At 36.8% G+C, this 22,219-nt stretch overlaps 1 protein-coding gene and 1 non-coding gene across 4 annotated transcripts in view; one reads left to right on the top strand and one right to left on the bottom strand.

Annotated features, from left to right (window-relative positions):
• The window catches only part of FRMD5 (FERM domain containing 5), a 347,282-nt gene that overhangs the window by 55,986 nt on the left and 269,077 nt on the right, over positions 1–22,219 (top strand). The gene's annotated exons all lie outside the window — the stretch shown is intronic.
• On the bottom strand, positions 16,663–16,769 carry LOC118621202. Its single transcript, XR_004957651.1, has one exon. It is a non-coding gene; the product is annotated as a U6 spliceosomal RNA (small nuclear RNA).

Below are 22,219 nucleotides of genomic sequence, written 5' to 3'. Positions count from 1 at the left end.
GTCAGGGCCTTGAAGTAAGTACAGAGTCCACTGACTCACTTAAGAATTCAAGCAATTCCTAACTACTGGTTGTCATTCTTTATCCACAGGGTTCAAACTTGGCAGGTCAAAGCAAAGCTGCCATGCTCCCCAGTCCAACCTGATGCTTCCCCTGTTTTCACTCTCTGGGTGAAGGGCACCACTATCTGCCTCGTTGCTCAAGCCAGAAACCTGAGAGGCCTTCCAGATGTTTCCCGTTCCTTTATATTTAGCCTCCAAGTCGCCTTCATTCTTCTCTCTTGCTATACTGGAAATTTATTCATTCTTTTTTGTCTCTCTTGCCTCTTAGAATTCAGACTTTCATTTCTCATCTGGATGATATTAATAGCCTCCAAAGCATTTCTGAAGCTTCCAGTCTTTCTTCCCTTCTGACAGCCTCCATACTCCTTTATCATGGAATACAGAGCCCACATGATCTAGCCCTGAATCGTCTCCATCCAGTCTTCCCCATAGATACCCTATTTGGTGTTTCTACTCTTCCAGACATCTGTGTCATTCTTTTCCTTGTGGCAAAATATATATATAACATATAATTTACCATTTAAAAAATTGAGATTATAATTGACGTAACATTAGCTTCAAGTGTATAACATAGTGATGTGATATTTGAATATATTGTTGAAATGAACACTACAATGAGTATAGTTAACATCTGTTACCACACAGAGTTACAATTTTTTTCTTTTGATGAGAACTTTTAAGATCTTTCTTAGCAGCTGTCAAATATAAAATATAGTATTTTTAACTATAGCCTCCATGCTACACATTATATCCCTGTGACTTTTATAAAAATTTCACCTTCAATGTACAATTCAGTGGCATTAAGTACTTCACAATGTTGTATAAACATCACTTCTTTCTATTTCCAGAACTCTTCCATCATTCCAAACAGAACACCTGGGACATTTTATATGATGCTTCCTTGGAATAAAATGGCCAATCCCCCCACTACCACATCTGTCCTATAGATCTCTCCACACTTGATTCTGATACCACTCTGTCAGAGAAATTTTCCCCGATTCCTTTCTTTTAGACGAGCTAAATCCTTTTTTTTTTTTTTTTGGTTCTTCCATGACACACTGGACAAACTCCTATCATGACACATGCACAATATTATGATTGTAGGTTTATGTGGCTCTTTTACTGGATGTTTAGGTCTTTGAATGAAGAGTCTGACAGAGTCTTTTATCTTTTCATCTTTAGCTTCTGGCACTGTGCCTGCTGTGAATAAATGATTGGACTCAGCTTCCTATCAGCTATGCAAATTAGCGCTTGCTCACATGCTAGCATTGAATGAAAATCAGATAGCAGGTATAAAAGAAATTTCATATAGTTTCTTTGCACTTCCATTAGATATTCATGGAAATTTGTTTTTGAGGGTTGCTTTGAGTGTGTAATTTCTCAGGCAGTTGCACATAGCCTCATATTTATAATTTTAGTGAGTGAGGGGTTCAGTTATGAGTATAGTAACTGGGTGAGGGGGACAAGGATTAGTTGAGAGTAGATATTTACAAAATGCTGACAGTATGTATGATCTGAAATATCAAGTTTATAAGACCGCTCTATGTGTCAGATTATGAGCTATGAAAGAAAGAAGGAATGGGAGTTTTAGAATTTTTGTGCTCTTGCATGAGAAATCAGTGAAAAGACATTGAAATGAGTCAAGTTAGTAGGCAGGACTTAAAGCACAGTAATTTTTTTAATCCTCACCCAAGGATATATTTCCATTTTTGTTCAGATAGAGTGGGAGGGAGAGAGAGAGAAACATTGATGTAAGAGAGACACATTGACTGGTTGCCTCCCGCATAACCCCACCAGGGCCAGGGATAAACTGCAACCGAGGTACATGCCGTTACCCGGAATCAAACCCGGGACTCATTGGTCCGTGGACCAACGCTCTAACTGCTGACCCAAACTGGCCAGGGCAAGAACAACTCTTAAAAGAGCTGCTACTGAGTCTAGTTTTGAACCCTTGACTACTCACAGTAGTTCAGTGTTTCACTTCTGGTAATATATACATCACCTTGATGTGAAATGCTGAATTTATCAAAAAGGGTGGGATAGAGGCTCTAAAATTCCTAGAATAAAACTTAGATATATGGATCTGTCATCCATGAACTTTCATTTTACTTCCTTTTGCTTTAAATTGAGTCAAATAAAATCCTAAGCATACGATTTAAAATCCTTTTCAGCCAACTGCTCAACTAGAAAGGTCAATCTTCATCACTCCATTTACACTGAACAAACATATCTGTGGCAGCAAGAGAAGAGATCTGAATCAGGAAGAAAACGCAGTCCAGTTAAGTGATGCAGTTGTCTAATCAGGCATATGATTTGAACATAATTTGAAGGGTCCTTGAAGTTTCTCTTTTTAAAGGCTTGAAATCAGAAATTTGCAGTTGACACAACATGAGTCATTCAGATCTGATTGAAGTTCCTGCATTTTCTTTCTTTCAACTCCTGAGTTGTACTCTTTCATTTTCTTTCCTGTTTGGAGGCTAGTGAAAAAAGGAGGTGAGAGTAATTTAAAGTAAAATTAGACTGGACATTTGCATACTGTAAAGCTAGTGGTATTCTGGATTTTCAATTTGTGATATAAATGACTTAGCAATAGTTGTTTTTCACACAACACATTTAGAAATTTCTATTTCAAAACATTGAAAAAGTAGTAGCTTGGTAGTATCATTTACCTGCTTAGGACTTTTCAAAAAGGCTGCGTTTTGTTTGTTTTTTTGTTTTTTTGTTTTTTTGGTATGTGCCCCTAGTGGAAACCAAACCCAGGACTCTCTGGTCCGCAGGCTGATGCTCCAACCGCTGAGCCAAACCAGCCAGGGCTAAAAGAATGTTTTAATTGATTTTTTAGAGAGAGAGGAAGGAAGAGAGAGATAGAAACATCAATGTGAGAGAGAAACATGGATTGGCTGCCTTCTGCACACCCCCCACTGGGGATTGAGCCTGCAACCTGGGCATGTGCCCTGACCAGGAGTCAAACTGGGACCTCTCAGTCTATGGGATGATGCCTCAGCCCTCTGAGACACACTGCTTAGGCTGCTGGGCTGCTTAGGACTATTTATTTATGTATTTATCCTCATCTGAGGACATTTTTCTATTTTTTGTTCAGATAGAGTGGGAGGGAGAGAGAGGAACAGAGAGAGGGAGGGAAACATCGACGTGAAAGGGACACATCGAGTGGCTGCCACCTGCACGACCAACCAGGGCCGGGGACAAACTGCAACCGAGGTACGTGTCCTTAGCAGGAACCAAACCTAGGTCTCTGCAGACCGCAGGCCGACGCTCTAACCGCTGAGCCTAACTGGCCAGGGCTGCTTAGGACTTGTTAATCATCACTGTTACTTATTCTTTTTTATTTTGTTTTTAATCTCTAAATACTGACAAAACCATCTGATTGTTACTTTAAAATGCCTGCTTCTATTATTTTAGCCTAATTCATCCACTGGTAATTTAGGGTCACATTATGCATTGATGTAACTGAATGGCTTTTTCCTCCCAAAATACATCATTTAAAATATAAATAGCAACTTAACAGAAGGATGTTCAACATGGATCTTTTTTCTAGTATGCCTAGCCAAAGCTTTTGGTTTAAGGATGTTCTGTGTTTTCTGAACAAAGCAGATGTTGTGATTTTGTTGACTTATTTGCATAAAGGTATGTGTAATTTAGAGGAAAATGCTTTTCAAAAATAAAAAGCATGTGGGCACTGCTGCCTGTAGGGTACTCTGTTGATAGTAATAATTTAAACATCTATTAGGCCTTTCATATAATCAAATGATCCACAGTTATATAAAGAGGGGTAATTCTGAAACTTTAGCCCTTAATGTGAGGGAACCTCATAGATCAGAAACATAGAATGTTTCCTGCATTGATGCTGATGGATTATTTTTGGACGTTTGGCCAGTGGAGAAAACTTTTGAGGTGTACTTTGGATCCATTAAGTGTTGACATGAATTATGCTTTTGAAGAGGTTGAGGATGGGGCTTCTGAATAAGAAAGGAGGCTTTCTCTAGGAATGAAACATACCTGAATTTTAGCTCTACATAATAATAATAATGTATGCAAGATTTTTGTGTTTGTTTAACACAAGACAGAAGATATCATAATGACATTTTTTTATTTGAGAAGGTTTACTTATTGTTTTTAACAACAGAAAAGATTAGAATGAAAAGTTGATCTCTGTTCCATCCCTGACCTTCAGTCTCCCAGCTTGTTTCTTGTGTATCCGAAGAGTCCATTTAAAAGATGTATTATTCTTGCCTGGCCAGTGTGGCTCAGTGAATTGAGCATCATCCCATGGACTGAGAGATCCCAGTTTGATTCCAGGTCAGGGCACATGCCTGGGTTTCGGGCTTGACCCCCACTGGGGCGTGCAGGAGGCAGCCAATTGATATTTCTCTCTTATATCGATGTTTCTATGTTTCTCTTCCTTCCTCTCCATCTAAAATATCAATAAAAACATATTTTTAAAAAATATATTAAAATTAAAAGATGTATTCTCAGTATTGTTTACTACAATATCACACATAATGGGTATAAGTCAAGCTGTGTATCAAATCCCACTTTTATACTTCCAAATGGCAGTGTAGAGATGAGGTTTAGCTTCAGAATCAGCTGCCTATCTGCGTTGTATAAATATTCCTCAACTTTCATACATTATATGTTACTGGAAACATATATAAAGGTCAGATGTGTGAACCTCAAACATTAGACTCACATGTTTTAGAGGAAGCTTAGAGTGCTCAGTTTCCATTTAATTTTACCTAAATCTTTGATGACCCTTATATACACTTTAAAAACAATGATTTATTTATACATATCTTTTTTCCTATTTTTTAATAATTGGGCATATAGTTGATTGGCTTATGTCCATTGAGGTTAAACAGTAGTCTTTTTCAGGGCACTTAAGGCCTAGATCTTTGCCTCAGTGGTTCTACCTTTATGATACTGTGCTATTTATCATTATGACTAACTTTTTTCTTTCCTTTCCTCTGGAGAACTTTCTGCATATTTCATTATAGTCCTTATTGCATCCAGCCAATGGTCACTAAAAAAAGTTGTGTGTGTGTGTGTGGGGGGGGGGGGGCTGGAGGGATTAAATTAGTGAGTAAAAAAATTATAAGAACATAGAAAGTGGTGATCATGGACATAAATTTAGGGATATTCTGAAATTAGATAATTCTAGGTCAAAGTTTCCTGAACTTACTGACCTTGGAACATTTAAAAATGCAAAAATGAAATGTATAATTAGTGTTTGGATAAAAATGCAGCAAAACTGTTTTTCAGAGGAATTAATTACTGCAAGAGATGTAACAGATTTTAATCTTTTGCTTTTTTCTTTTATCCACAAAAAAAAATTAAAAACAAAAAGAATACTAATTGCAAGATAAAAATGACTTCATTATAGTTTTTTGGTTTTAAAATACAACACAAAAGCAACAATAAAAATGAAAACAGTGTTTTGTATTTTATACATATCCTCCTTTTATGGTTAGAAACCATATTGCTCAGTCTGAGCCCTATAGTGAATGTAGCATCAAATCTATTTATTTCTTTGAGAATGTTTTGTTGCAGCATAAGTCCATTTCAGAAAGGCTTTTTGTAACAGAGGGAAGAACATGAACTGCAGGTTTGCAATAATCTGCTCTTGATTGAAGTAGGCAGCTCTGATAATTATAAATTGTTTCGTGTTGAACAGTTCACCTTCCAATTTTTTAGATACCAAGTGTTGTGATTATTATTTTCACATTGAAGTGTTCTGGCTTTTTGCTTTCTTGGGTCTTGTATAGATTATAAACTAGTCATGTCTATGGAGAACAACTAAGTGGTATAAATATTTAATGTAATAAATAAAATATCACAAATATATGTTGAAATAAAATGACAGGATTCATGACATACACCTGCAGCATTTACTGAATGAGCAATACAGGTTCTGTGTAACTGTTGGTAAATACTCTGTTGGTAAATGACAGATCAAAATTCTTGGCATTGGCAGGTATTGTATGCCATTTCTTTTTTTTTTTTTCCTTTAAAAAATAACTTTTTTGTTGTTGTTAATCCTCACATGAGGATATTTTTTCCATTGATTTATTTTTTTTAAGTGAGACGGAGGGAGGGGGAGAGAGAAAGAGGCAGAGAAACATCCATGTGAGAGAGACACATCGATTACTTGCCTTCTGCACAACCCTGACTGGGTCCAGGGATCAACCTGACACCTAGGTATGTGCCCTTGACCAGAAATCAAACCTGCGACCCCTTGGTGCATGGGCCAGTGATCTATATACTGAGCCACACGCCAGGGCTAAAAAATAAACTTATAAACTAAAGTATATCTAGATATACAGAAAAATACAAACAATAAGTATACTATTAGATATAGCACATTTTATTTATGCATTCATGAGTTGATGGGCATTTTGGTTGTTTTTACCTTTTGGTTATTATGAATAATGTTGGTATGAACAGTCATGTCCAAGTTAATGGATGTCGACATACGTTAATATTTCTCCTGGGATCATGTATTATTAAAGATTTTCATACAGTAATAACTCTATTGAGTTGTTTAGTGTTTTTCTTAGACATGTATTTAAAATAAATATTACGAACATTTTTTATGTGTTATGTTGAACATCCATTTTTTGTGGAATACTATTGTTCGAAGGAACAAAGTTTGAGAAAGATTTCTAAGTGGTTGTGCTCTTCAGTATAGTGAGGTATGAGGAAAGGAAAGGTGTGAGCCAGGAATCAGTGAGTGAGAAGTGTTAAGTACTGAATTCTCATTTCACAGAAAATTTTTCAATTTAATTGCTGAAGAAACTGTAGTCAGTGCTGTGTGTTAAGAACTCTTCTTGGAAGGGGATAGAGGGCAGATGAGGGTTTTATGAGACCCCAGAAGATCTAAGAAACAGTCTTTTAAAACAGGAGAGAGCTGTGTGGTTTCTAGAATCTTTCTGTGAGGTATTCAGGACTCTAACTTTTAAAATTGTCATAACTATATAGAATTTGTTTCATATAGGCACTTTCTACATGTATCAGAGTATGAGTTAGCAGACCAGATAGAAAAGACATATAGTAGTTGCAATAAAGGCTTTTATCCATAAAATGTTGCCTGTTTTGCAGTGAAAACAGTTCACTAAAAATTAGTAGTATATACCAAGCAGTTTTCACTCAGAAGCATCGTATAAATGTGCTCTGATTATAAATCATAAATACTGTTTTATACTATTGAGTTGGATTAAAACCCAAATTAATCCCAAAGAAAAAGCTTTGGTTCCCTAAGTAACTAAACATGTAAGCAGATAAAGAAGTAACATGGTAATTAGGAAAAATGAAAAACTTCTGTACAGTATTGGTTGTACAATTCTTAACACCTATTTTCTAAGTCATATTAAAAGACATAATTCTTTCCAGTTAAGTTTACATCAAAGTGAAAGTTCAGTTCTGTTCCTATTATGCAAAACCATAATATATTAATTTCCTACATGGTAATAGAGCATTAAATTTTAAGTTGCTGTTTCCATATGGCAAAATCTTTTAGTATGATGTATTTTTCTCCCAATAAAGATGATTAAAATGAAAGACAAGGGGCCAATTATATTTTATTAGTGGCCAAATGTGCTCACCACATCACATGTGTTAAATCCTGAACTTTCTCATTCAGTTTGGCAGAATTATCCTTGGTAACCATGTGTCCCTGCTGCTAATTAAACATAATTGGACTGCTAGGGTGCAATCAGAATTGTAACCGTGAATAACAATGCTAACAAATTCTGGACTCTCCATAGTGACTTCTAGGATTGGGTTTCTTCGAGTTGGAGTCCTGTTCAGATAAGTGTTACAGTGACATGGATTTTACTCCCAAATTTTCTGTTTCATAATTTTTGTAATTTTCTGTCTTCTCAATTTCCATTTACCTTTTCCTGCCAAATCTTATTCTAAACTCTTTTAATGATACCGGCAATTAAGCCCTAGTTACTAGTTTTACTGGTATAAAAACACTACATCTGCCCTGGCCGGTTTGGCTCAGCGGTTAGAGCGTCGGCCCGCGGACCAGAGAGTCCCAGGTTCAGTTCCCACTAAGGGCATGTACCTCGGTTGCAGTTTGTCCCCAGCCCCGGTTGGGGTTGTGCGGGTGGCAACCAGTTGATGTGTCTCTCTCGCATCGATGTTTCTCTCTCTCTCTCTTCCTCTCTCTCCCTCCCGCTCTAACTGAAGATAAATACAAAAATGTCCTCCAGTGAGGATAAAAAATAAACAAACCACATCTATGTAACACTTGTTCAAGCAAATACAATAGTCAAAACTAATATATTAATTGAAACAGTAGTTTTATTTTATTAAATTTATTATTTTATTTTGAAAAATTTTCAGTGTTGTAGCTGTTCTTTTTTCTTTATTTTTGAAAGTATTATAGATATTCCTCCATTTTCCCCCTATTGACAACTTCCTCCCTGCTCCCCCGCCTCCTTCACCTGTCTGTTGGTTATGCATATATGCATGTACGTTCTTTGGTTTATCTGTTCCGTCCCCTCACCCCCTATCCTTCTGAGGTTTGTCAGTCTGTTCCCTACTTCCATATCTCTGGATCTATTTTGTTTGTCAGCTTATTTTCATTATATTCCACAAACAAGTGAGATCATGTGATACTTGTGTTTACCTGACTGCTTATTTCACTTAGCATAATACTTTCCAGGTCCCTCCATGTCATCTCAAAGGGTAAGAGATCTTTCTTTCTTATAGCTGTATAGTGTTCCATTGTGTAATTGTACCACAGCTTTTTTATCCATTCGTCTACTGATGGACACTTGGGCTATTTCCAGATCTTAGCAATTGTAAATAGTGTTGCTGTGAACATAACAAAACAGTGATTTTATTTTATTTTATTATTTGTTTATTTATTTTTTTAATCCTCACCTGAGGATACTTTTCCATTGATTTTTTTTTTTTTTAAGATAGAGTAGGAGTGAGGGAGGGATGGAGAGAGAGAGACACACACATTGATTGTTTGCAGAATTGAACCTGCAGCTGAGCTACGTGCCCTTGAGAAGGAATCAAACTCGAGACTCTTAGGTCTGCAGGCCAACTCTCAAACCGCTGAACCAAACCACTCTGGGCTGGAACAGTGATTTTAAAGAGATGCTGGATTTTAGAGAGTTGAGGGTAAATGGGCACACTAAGTTGATGGTGCCATATCAGCTGATCATTTCGCATTCCCACTTTGGACTACAGAGTAGCTGGAGCATTCAGTTCTGTACAACTTTGCTATCTGCCTCTGATAGCCTGGGGCATTAGGACCATAGGACAGATGTTTGCAGGAGGCCTTTATAGGTAGGTCTGTCAAACAGAATTAATAGTGAAGGAGCAAAAATGAAGTAGACTGCTGCAGTTTACACACAGGGGTGGACAAAAGTAGGTTTACAGTACAATACACAAAACACAGAGTTTATTCTTGTATTATTTATTAATTATTGTATTTCCATATGAACAACTGTACACCTACTTTTGCCTACCTCTGTATCCTCCTGGTATTCTGCTCCAGAAATTTTTATTTGACATTTTAGTAAACTGAAAAGAATAAGAGCCTTCTGCCTCCAGGACAACTTTTTGGGACAGATTCAATAATAAGTCCATGCTGATGTGACTCTGGCCAGGTTTGAACGAGAACTCTTTCCTGTCCTGCCTTCTTTACCAATCCTGCACCCAGAGCAGCTTTCTCTTCGCAGCCTGCTACAGTAAGGGAACAGGCAAGGGCTTCGTCAGTCTCCTCACAGTTTAGATGTCATATGGACTTAACTCAGTCGGTTACAAGTTCTATACCATTTAGAAGGATTTTGTTTGGAGAAAATATCTTAAATATAACAATGCATATTTATAAATTATGCAAGTGTTCAAAAGTCAGTTGCTTATGGGAAGATGTGTTTGAAATAGAAAGTGCTAAATGGTGGTTATGTTTCAGGCTAGTCCACAGAAGCAATTTATCTCAGGATGTCCCTGCAAAGAGACGTTGTTATAGTCTAGGATCCATTGGGGAGCAATCAGTCCACAGGCTGATAGATTCAAAGGCTGAGTGGGCCTTATTATTTACAAGTTCCTTTTCCAGAGGGTTTTTACTTAAAAAACAAAAACAAAAGAAATTTTAATAAAAATAATACTGACTCTTTAGATATCTCCAACTTACAAAGCCTGTACTTAAACAGAAGCTGTATTTTTGTTTATTTTTGTTTTTGTTTTTAAGGGAGGAGAAAAGCCATGTAATGAAGTGTGAACACTGGCTTGGTGATCAGGACAGCCAGTTCTTAATTCTGACATTGCACTCCACATTGTAATAACCCCTTAACCTCTGTTGCTTATGTGTAAGAGGGAGAGATATGGAGGGACAGTCTCTAAAGACTCTTCCAGTTAAAAAAACTATGATTATAGGAGCCCAATGTATTCTGCACCTTCCTAGAGTTGTTAGGCTTTTGTGAAATGTCATTGCAATGTCTGATGATGGCCAAAATGCTTTAGAGGATGAAAAATAACAAGTCCCAGTTAGAAGAGTGAGACCTTGGCAAAAGAAGATTATACTTGTGACTGTGGAATCTCATGATCTGGGTTCTAGTTCCAGTTTCACTACTAACTAATCAGAGACTTTGGGCTGTTGAATTCTTTGGGTCTGTTTTTCCATTCTGGCTTCTAGAATATCCTTCAGCTTGCAAATTCTACAGATATTTCTAAAAAATAGGTATTGAATGGTAATTATAGTATCTAAATGACTGAGTCTGCTTTGTTCCTGGTGAAAGGAAGTGGCTGCAGAGAAGTAGATTTAAAAAAAAATTGAATGCCTACTGTGTTAGGCACTAATAGGTTCTGGGAGAATTTTATAGTCACACATAGTAGCTGGCTATAGTTTTTAACTTTTAGGAGTTCTGTATTTCCATTTATCATTTACAATCAAGAAAAAGAGCTTCAGCCAAAATAATATGTCTACTATCCAGTATTGAAGTCTAATCCCTCTAGTGTAGTTTGTTAGGAAATACCATGTTTCTTTGTCTCCAGAATTGTTTTTGCAGTTAATAATTCTCTAATAATATCTTGTTTATTAATGGAACCCTTTGAAAAGTGCTTTAAATAGCAAAAAAAATTATTTTTGCTCATGGTCCTTTATGGTTAGTGAAAATTTTTGGCTGTGCCCATCCCTATATATACAGTATTTTTATACAGCACCAGAGTGAACAGTCTGTATTTGTAGGACATTAAGAAAGATAGATGGCCCTGGCTGGTGTTGCTCAGTGGTTAGAGCGTTGACCCATGAACTAAAGGGTCATGAGTTTGATTCCTGGTCAAGGGCATGTACCTGGGTTACGGGTTTGTTCCCCAGCCCCAGCTAGGGCGCATGGGGGAGGCAACCAATCGATTCTTGCATTGATGTTTCTCTCTGTCTCTCTCCCCTCTTCTCTCCCTCCCTTCCACTCTCTCTAAGAAAAATCAATGGAAAAAATATCCTCGGGTAGGATTAACCAAAAAAAAAGAAAGAAAGCTAGATGGAAATAAATATCTTAAATACTCATGTGTGACTTCATCATAAAGATCAAATGAAAAAGTGTTTCAAAACTGGCTGTGTGAGGATGACAGAATATGTTCTAATCTCCAGTTTCAGTGTTTGGGGTACACTGTATGTGGTACATCCTTGTGGTCAGGCTGGCATCCCCTGGTATCTTGAAGCTGAGTTTCCTAACTCTATTTGGATTTGGAACACATTGTTTACCCTTCTTTTAGGGTATTTTCCCAGTTGTATCCCAGTGTAACATTTTCTAACTTAAATAGTCAAAGTAATTCTTAGTTCATTCATTTACATTTATTACCTTCCCTAAACTTTCCCCCCACCCTAAGGGGCTCCATTTCTTAGAATTTTCAGTTCTGTTCACTGAATGATAGATTTTAAAGAAATTTTCTGGCTTATACATAGATATATACATACAGGGTGGGGAAATGTAGGTTTGCAGTTGTTCGTATGGCAAATAATACAATAATGAATAAATAATAATACAAGAATAAACTTTTGCATACACACAACTGTAGACCTACTTTTGCCCCACCCTATATTTAATAATTTTATGTCCCGTACAGAGATTATAATTATGTTATAAATGTGTGGAGTCCCAATAATTTGGTGTCTTTTGCAATTTATATTAATTTCTAATGAATATACTTATAAAATTATTAATACATGGTTGTAAGAATCTAAGAAAGAAGCACAAGTTATTTGATGCAGCCATGGGTTCACTAAAACCGAGTACCGCCTTATCTCACTTCTTTTGAAAGATTTAGTGGATTGAAAAATTATGGAAATGCGATATACAAAACTTAGCCAAAACTCATAGGACATTTGACCAGGTCATAATACTTTTAAAGTCCAGATGGGAAAATATAGACTAATTGTGAATACAGTTATGTGGATTAGTATTAATGAATCAGTGGAGGAAATTTTCTGTTATAAAACCTCTAGGGTTCTCTGTTTAAAACTTCTTGATCAGCCAGTTCTTTGGATGAAGCCTTCTATAGAAAGTGTGCTTATTGATTTTGTGAATGACATAGTGTGGGATAAGGAATACATTTGATGACATAGGGAGGTATGGCAAAGTTCACCACAGAGAAAGACAACTGGCTTACTTTAATGATAGCATTAATAAGAATAAGGCCTTGCACATAGAGGAAACGAAAAATCCTATACAAATGAGCCCAGAATGTGAGAGACTTGGCTTAAGTGTAGTAGGTGGGAAAATGACTTAGGGATTTAATAGATGGAGAGTACAGTGTTTATCAGTCCTATTTTGTGGTGAACAAATTAAGCTAAAGGGTCTTAGGTAGGCCATGTTACCAGAAGTCTAATAAGGAGACTGGGAAAGCAATGCTCCCACTCTATCCTGTGGTTTCCCAATTACAAGAACTCAATTCTGAGTATAGGGTGCCCTTAAGGAGAACAACTAGGATTGTTTAGAGTCCAGAAACTGTATCAAGTCAGAAAGTCAAAGGAACCACAATGTTATAATTCATTTGGAAAGTTTTACAGGTTTGCTTTTCATATTTAGGGTTTATTTTTCTCCTGTCAGTATTTTTCCCTTACCCAAGGACATTTTTCCATTTTTTGTTCAGATAGAGTGGGAGGGAGAGAGAGAGAGAAACATCAATGTGAAAGGGACACATTGAGTGGATGCCACGTGCATGACCAACCAGGGCCGGGGACAAACTGCAACTGAGGTACGTGCCCTTAGCAGGAACCAAACCCAAGTCTCTCTGGACCGCAGGCCGACGCTCTAACTGCTGAGCCAAACCAGCCAGGGCCCAGCACCTTTTATTGAATTGTCTATATACTCCCCTCCACCCCCCAATTTGGAGTGCCACCACTATCCAATATCAAGTTTCTTGACTGAGTTCTCTATTCTGTTCCATTGGTTTGTCTATTCCTGAGCTTATATTATTTTAATTATTTTATCATTTTTCTTCAAAATTATCTTGGCTCTTTATTCTTCTATGTGAATTTTTAAATGAGCTTGTTAAGTTCCATAAGAGTTCCCAATAGAATTTTTACTGGAATTGTGTTGATTTTTTTTTTTTTTTAATGAAGTAATTTGAGGATAGTTGATAGGATTATTTCATCCCGTATTCATACTCATGAACACAATATATTTTTCTATTTGGTTCTTCTTTGAGTTTTTAATACAACTTTATACTTTTCTCTGGCAGAGTCTTACACATATTTTTAAAAATTTATTTCTAGTTAACTTGTACTGATTATTGCTAGAGTAATTGGTTTCTTGGTTTAAATTACATTTTCAAATTGGTTACTACTGGTATGTAAGAACACTTTAAATTTTTGTAAGTTGATATTTTATCAGCAACCTTGCTGAATTCTCTTCATTAATTCTAATTATAGATTTTCTTGGATTTTTGTAATGAAAGTAATAAATGCAAATATTGACAGTTTTTATATTTCTTTTTAAATTATTATTATTTTTTCTTACTTCATTGTATTGTCTGGGACCTCCAAAATAATGTTGACTAGAAATAGTGACAGTAGGCATCATTATTCCGTTCTTGACTATCCTCTTTATCCTTTAATTTACATTTTTACAAGGTTTGACATGATACTTTCATTATTGTTCAGTTCTAGTATTTCATAATTTTCATCCCAATGAGCTATATTTGAGTACATTAAAATTCTTCTAAACATATTATTTTTTATTTACTTTTCTCTTTTTGATTTCTGATTATTTGCATTGTGCTTAAATAATGGGATTGGTATTATTGGAAATTAGTTGATGATACCTTTTAGATCTAATATGTAGTACATTTTAATAGGTGTCTTCTGTGTGCTTAGAGCCAATGTGTATTCTTTTTCTGTTCAGTGCAAGTTTTTCTATTTATCCAATGTATCTATCTATATCTACCATCAAACTTATTATTATGTTCAAATTTGCAGAATGTTAAAATCTCTTGATTTTAGTTTTGTCATGTTCTTTTTGTTAATTGTATCAGTTTTTGCTTCCTATACATTTGAGAGCCTATATAATTAGTTGCATAAGTTCATTATATCTTCTTTGTAGAGTTGTTCTTTTTATATTATGTAATGTTATTCCTATTTTTGGTATTTACCTTGTTTTATTTTCTCTCTACCAGCTTTCTTTTGTTTATATTTGCCTGATATATTTTTTCACCATGTATTTTTCAAATTTTCTGGATCATTTTGCTTTTAGATATGTTTCTAGCTGAATTTGTTAAACTAGTCTGATACACTTTTTATCTATTTATTTTTCTTTATTGGTTTTAGAGAGAGAGAAAGTGAGAGGGAGAGAGAGATAGAAACATCGATGAAAGAGAACATCGACTGGCTGTCTCCTGCATGCCCCCCACTGGGGATAGGGCCCACAACCTGGGCATGTGTCCAGACTACAATCAAACTGGTGACCTCTTGGTGGATGGGTCAATGCTCAACCACTGAGCCACACCAGCCAGACCTGATAGACTTATTTTTTTTTTAACTTTTGCTGTAATCTCATTGCTTTTATTTTATTTTTATTTATTTATTTATTAATTTATTTTTGTTACAGGTGTTTCTCCTTTTTTTCCCCTACTGACACCCTCCTTCCCCTCCCCCCCAACCCTGTCCCCAGCTTTGTTGTCCGTGTCCATCGGTTTTGTGTACATGCATATAAGTTCTGTGGTTTATTTCTTCCCTTTCCCCACTCCCTCTTCTGAGGGTTGTCAGTCTGTACCCTACTTCTGTGTCTCTTGGTCTACCCTGTTCCTCAGACTGTTACGTTCATTATGTTCCACAAAGAAGTAAGATCATGTGATATTTGTCTTTCTCTGCTTGGCTTGTTTTGCTTAGGATAGTACTCTCCAGGTCCCTGCGTGTCGTCTCAAAGGATAAGAGATCTTTCTTTCTTACAGCTGCATAGTACTCCATTGTGTATATGTACCACAGCTTTTTTATCCATTCGTCTACTGATGGGCACTTGGGCTGTTTCCAGATATTAGCTATTGTAAATAGTGCTGCTATGAACATAGGGGTACATATATTCTTCCTGATTGGTGTTTCAGGCTTCTTAGGGTATATTCCTAGAAGTGGGATCACTAGGTCAAATAGAAGTTCAATTTTTAATTTTTAAGGTAACACCATAGTGTTTTCCATAGTGGCTGCACCAGTCTGCATTCCCACCAGCAGTGTACTAGAGTCCCCTTTTCTCCACAGCCTCGCCAACACTTGTTGTTTGATGATTTGTTGATGGCGGCCATTCTGACAGGTGTGAGGTGATACCTTATTGTTGTTTTAGTGATGTTGAGCATTTCTTCATATGTCTCTTGGCCATTTTTATGTCCTGTTTGGAGAAGTGTCTATTTAGGTCCTCTGCCCATTTTTTGGGGGGGTTCTTTGTCTTCCTTTTGTTGAGTTGTATGAGTACTCTATATATTTTGTAAATTAAGCCCTTATCTGATGTATCATTGGCAGTTATGCTCTCCCATACATTGGGTTGCCTTTCCATTTTGATGGTTGTTTCTTTTGCTGTGCAGAAGCTTTTTAGTTTAATGTAGTCCCATGTGTTCATTTTTCCCTTTGTTTCTGTTGCTTTAAGAGATGTATCAGTGAATATTCTGCTGCGTATGATGTCTGAAATTTTGTTGCCTACATTTTCTTCTAGCATTTTTATGGATTCACAGGTCACATTTAAGTCTATTATCCATTTTGAGTGTATTCTTGTGTATGGTGTAAGTTGATGGTCTAGTTTCATTTTTTTGCATGTAGCTGTCCAATTTTCCCAACAACACCATTTATTAAAGAGGCTGTCTTTACTCCACTGTATGCTCTTGCCACCATTGTCAAATATTAATTAAACATAATGCCTTGGGTCTATTTCTGGGTTCTCTGTTCTGTTCCACTGGTCTATATGCCTGTTCTTGTGCCAGTACCAGGCTGTTTTGATTATAGTAGCTTTGTAGTATAACCTGATATCTGGTATTGATCCCATTTCCTTTGTCCTTCTTTTTCAAGATTGCTGTGGCTATTCGAGGTTTTTTTTGTTCCATATGAACTTTTGAAGTATTTGTTCTAGTTTTGTTTAATATGTCAAAAATATGGAACGCTTCACAAATTTGCGTGTCATCCTTGCGCAGGGGCCATGCTAATATTCTTTGTATTGTTTCAATTTTAGTATATGTGCTGCCAAAGCGAGCACCTGATAGACTTTTAATAGACACTTGTGTGTATGTGTGTGTGTTTAGAGAGAGATTTGAGCTAATTTTTGCCATTTTATTGCATATTTTCTCTTTCTTTTTTTTTTTTATTGCTCTTGTTATTTAGATTGATAAAATTGCGAGTATTACTTTTTTTGTTCCTCTACTGATCTGAGGAGCTATGAATGACATTTCTGTTCTTGTAATGGTTATTCCTAACTTTTTAACATTCACACGTAATTGCAAATTTTTCTATTATAGTTTAAAGGATCTTAGTATACTTGAACATCTTCTTTTTTCTTCCTAGTTCCACTGTTAGGAACTGCTTCTTTGAGATATAATTTCACATACTTTATAATTCACCCATTTAAAGAGGACAATTCATTGTTTTTTAGTTTATTCACAAAGTTGTGAAACAATTGCCACAATTTAATAACAGAACACTTTTGTCCCTCTTAAAAGAAATGCCCTGAAAAGAAAAGGAAATTCCCTGGCCAGTTTGGTTCAGCAGTTAGAGTGTCGAACTGCGGTCCAGAGAGACCTGGGTTTAGTTCCCGCTAAGGGCACGTACCTTGGTTGCAGTTTGTCCCCGGCCCCATTTGGGGCTGTGCAGGTGGCAACCAGTCGATGTGTCTCTCTCACATCAATGTTTCTTTCTCTCTCTCTTCCTCTGTCTCTCCCTCCTGCTCTATCTGAAGATAAATGCAAAAAAAAAAAAAAAAGTCCTCTGGTGAGGATTAACAAAAAAAAAAGAAATCCTGTAACTATAAACAATGTCTGTCCTGCTCCCCGTTCCCTCTGGTCCCCCTAGTCCCAGGAAACAACTAATTTGTTCTCTTTCATTTTAGATTTGCCTATTCTGAGCATTCCTATACATGGAATTATACAATATATGGTTTTGCTACTGGCTTCTTTCACTTAGCATAATGTTTTCAAGGTTCACTCATGTAGTCACTTTTCTTTCAATTATGAAAAATAGCCTATTTTTAATAATATACATTTATGTGCATTTGATAATATGTTTTATCAGTTTGTGGGACCACCAGCATATCTTGCTTCCTTCTTTGGACTCTTCTTTCTGAAGCATATCCTAAAATATATCAATTCTTTAGTGAGAATCTGTTAGTGGAAAGCTCAAGAATCTTTGCAGGTCTTAAAATGTTTTAATTTTGCCTCATTTTTATGATAGCTTAGATTTAGATGGGTATTGAATTCTAGCTTGACAGTTCTTTTAACATTTTGTATATGTAACTCTATTATCTTCAAGGCATCTATTGCTGATGAAGTGTCTGTTGACAATCTAATTTTTTCTTTTTCTTTTGGTAGGTAGTAGTTCTTTGTGGCATCTCGATGTTCTGCAGTTTTACTATGGTATGTCTAGGTGTGGGTTTATTTGTATTTATTCTGATTGGTATTGAGACTGCACTTTGAATGTCTGTTTTTTTTTTTTTTAAAATTCTCGTCCGAGGATATTTCTTCCATTAAGTTCTAGAGAGAATGGAAAGGAGGGAGGGAGGGGGAGAAAAAAAGAGAGAGATATACATCCATGTAAGAGGGACACATTGATCAGCCACCTCCCACATGTACCTGACCATGGCTGGGGATTGAACCCACAACTCCTTGGTGCATGGGCCGATGCTTCAACCAATGAGCTACACTGGCCACGGCTGAATGAATGCCTGTTTTATGGCTATTTCTGCTTTTTTAATTTTTATCTCTCTTGGGATCCAAAACATATTTATTTATTTATTTATGTTATTTTTAAAAATAAGTTTTTATTGACTTTAAAAAAATTTTTTTAGCCTCACTTAAGGATATTTTTGCACTCATCTTTCAGATAGAGAGGGAGGGAAGGAGGAGCAGAGAGAGAGAAACATCGATGTGAGAGAGAGAGACATCGACTGGCTGCCACTCACACAACCCCTACTGGGGCCGAGGACAAACTGCAACCAAGGTACATGCCCTTAGTGGGAACTGAACCTGAGTCTCTCTGGACCGTGGGCCGATGCTCTAACTGCTGAGCCAAACCAGCCAGGGCTGACTTTTTTTTTTTTTTTTTAAGTGAGAAGAAGGGAGAGATAGAAACATCAATGTGAGAAAGAAACATAGATTGGCTGCCTCCTGCACGCCCCCTAAAGGGGATCGAGCCCACAACCTGGGCATGTCCCCTGACCAGGAATCAAATTGGGACCTCTCAGTCCGTGTGATGATGATCATTCCACTGAGCCACACCGGCTGGGCCTAAACATAGTTATTTTAAGATCATTTTTAGTTTGTCCAGTTATTTTCATTTTGTCTCAGTAGTCACTGTTGTTGGTAATTGTGGTGTTAATTTTCTTGATGTATTTTGGAATTTTGGTTTGGGAACTTCATTTGAGTGAGAGTTGTTACCCATCTCATCTTACGTACCCTGCCTAGCAGTTCTGTGGTTGCTTCCATCTGGTTTCAGTAGGTAACTGAGGATTTCTGATCTTCACGATAATAGTAGTAGTGAACATCAGCCACTGATCTAGCATGGTGGCTGGCTTGAATCCTTGCCCCACTGCCTCTTTTGTTGTACAGCTTCTTCTTTCAGTCTCATTTCTGGAGTTCTGCCCACTCTTGGTTTTAAGCGATGAGCCTGGCTCCAGTTCCCTGCCTTAAGTGAGGCACTTTGAATTCTGATTAACCTACAGAATCTGAATTCCTGGCCCTCTTAGCTTACTTCCAGATCTGGAACCCATTAAGCTTCACTCACTGCTTTGTATTTCTGTTACATTTATAATCCTTGGAAATATTTATTATGACCAATATATGACAATAGAATTTATATAATTTATCATCATTTTGGATATGTCCATGGCATATGTGGTGCAAGGGAAAACTCAACACCTGTTTCAACCTCCTACTAGTATGCCTTCCTTTATTGCACAGACTGGGAAGTAAAAATTACAACATAGGTTTCCTTACATCTGGGGTTCCTGACGTGATTTGGATCACACTAATGATACTCATTTCTGTAGTACACAAAGCATCAATTTTGCTGGAACAAATCCAGTGTCTTAGAGTTTGCCACTATTTCTGACCCCCAGGTTGCTGCCCTGGGCTATGTTCCCTAAAGCTAACAATTCTGGCAGCAACTTTCTGTTCTCCAACTGAAGCTAAGGCATTGTGTTCTTAGAGCCAACAATCACATTGGTGGTTGCCTAATTCCTGGACTGTGGCTAAGGAGGTATAATCCTGTCCAGCACTTGGCACCCCAGTGCCCTGCTTCCTTAACTTTCTGATGGTGGCAGAGGTGGCAATTCCCTTGGCAGGCAGGTTTTGTGTGGATACTGAGGCTCATTCCTTGAGGTCTCATGTTGAGCCTACTCTTCTAATCCTTCCAATTATTTTGTTAGCATCTAAGTGTTAGCACCTAAGTATTAAATCTGATTCTGCTTAAAGTACTAGAGGTTTTTCATGCCTGCAACTGAACCCTGACTAATGCAACAGCTTAATTTTTATTTTTTAAATTTTTTGTCTATCACTGTTAAATGAGTAGTGCAGGAGAAGGGACAGGGTGACCTCAAAGTATGAATTTACATAGCCGTCCTAACCAGCACTCTGTAACTTATATTGTTTTTTTATTTTCAAATAATTTCTTTTAGGTCCTTGACATGTTTAAAAATGCTGTTGATTTGCATAGTTGTCTGAACCAAAACCTAAAACAAAAATAAAATGGTATTTGTTACCCTTAAGGAGAAAAAAGGACAGTGTGTATTTAAGATTCCCATGAAACTGATTGGCCTAAGGAAATTCAGCAAATGTTACATCTTTTTCTATCACTGGAAGAAAATGGAGGGTTGTGCTCTTTCAAGACTATGGTGAATTAATATGTCCAAAATGTTGACAATCCAACTAGCTACAGATCTTACTTTCCCTTTTTCATTTTTACTTTTATATTTAATTATAGCCATTTCTTGATTATGTACATAGAGAAATAAAGTTCTTGTCTAGAATTTATAGAATAAAAATAAATATCCACTCTAGCCAACCATCTTTGTGAAAGGTTCACTGATTTATGACATTCTGGTTTTATTAAAATGTTGTTTGCATTTGATAGAAAATGTTCTATTTTATAATTTTCTTGGCATGACTTTGTTGTCACCCAAAGCATACCTGTATCAGGTTTGTATTTTAAATAATATTGTGATTCCAGTTCAGTATTTTATGCCTCATCTACAAACTTGTCTCATTGTTGCCTTTCTTTTGCAGTTATTTAAAAAAGTATGCCAGAATCATGATATAGAGCAATGTTTACAATACAGTGAAATCTAAAACAATATAAATGTCTACTTTATAATTACAACTTTGAAAAATTATTTATGCATGGGAATAAGGACTGGAAAGAAATATGAAAAAATTAGAAAGAATTGAAGCCTTTTCAGAGCCAATAAAACTAGTTGGGCTTGCTTTGTTCGTGATACCTTGTTTTGACTCCTAGTTTCTGGAATCTGCCTTTCCACTTTTCCATTTTTGAAAACTCGGAAAATATTTGTCTCTCGGGTTCTGTTACCACTCTTGTTTTTTTTGTAAGTTGTAAAAAAAAAAAAAATCATTGAGTGGTTGTGCAAACAACACGTCTGTATAGTTTTTTCAGTATTCTGAGATGTAGTTTTATAGACTTGGGGACTCACACTCATTTAGGCACCATCTCTCCTGTCTTGGCATTGCAATAAATAGCCTCCTAGCCAGTCTGCCTACTTTTCATTCTTATCATTCAATATAGTCTCTTTTCCATAGTAATCCAAGTGATACCTTCCAGCTATATCAGATCATGTGCCTACTCTGTTTATCACTCTAACAATTTTCCATCTCATGCAGCATAAAAGCCTGCAGACCCTCCATGTTCAGGTCGTCTTTCCAACTTCATTTCTTGTTGCTTTTCCTCACTCCCTTCATTCTAGCCACAGTAGCCTGTGGCTGTGCTGTTTCTCAGTTAGGCATCCTGTCAGCTCAGGGGCCTCTGCATTTATTGTTGCCTCAGCTCGCAAGACCTTCCCCCAGGGCTTGCATCCTCATCTCATTCAGGTCTCTGCTCAAATGTCGTCTTCTCAGACAGGCCTTCACTGATGATCTAAATTAGTACCTCTCTATCCCTCTTACTCTGCTTTATTTATTTATTTTTAAATAAGTTTTTTTTTTTTATCCTCACCCGAGGACATTTTTCCATTTTGAGAGAGGGAGAGAGAGAGAGAGAGAGAGAGAGAGAGAGAGAGAGAGAGAGAGAAACATTGATGTGAAAGGGACACATGGAGTGGTTGCCACCTGCACGCACGACCCAACCAGGGCTGGGGACAAACTGCAACTGAGGTACGTGCCCTTAGTGGGAACTGAACCTGGGTCTTTTGGGACCACAGGATGACGCTCTAACCACTGAGCGAAACCAGCCAGGGCTATTTTTAAATAAGTTTTTATTGATTTTTTTTTT

The sequence above is a fragment of the Molossus molossus genome, unplaced genomic scaffold (genome assembly GCF_014108415.1).
Source record: "Molossus molossus isolate mMolMol1 unplaced genomic scaffold, mMolMol1.p scaffold_m16_p_1, whole genome shotgun sequence".
In the NCBI taxonomy this organism is placed as follows: domain Eukaryota; kingdom Metazoa; phylum Chordata; class Mammalia; order Chiroptera; family Molossidae; genus Molossus; species Molossus molossus.
The sequence above is the reverse complement of the archived record's forward strand: the minus strand, read 5'-3'. Positions and strand labels throughout refer to the sequence as shown.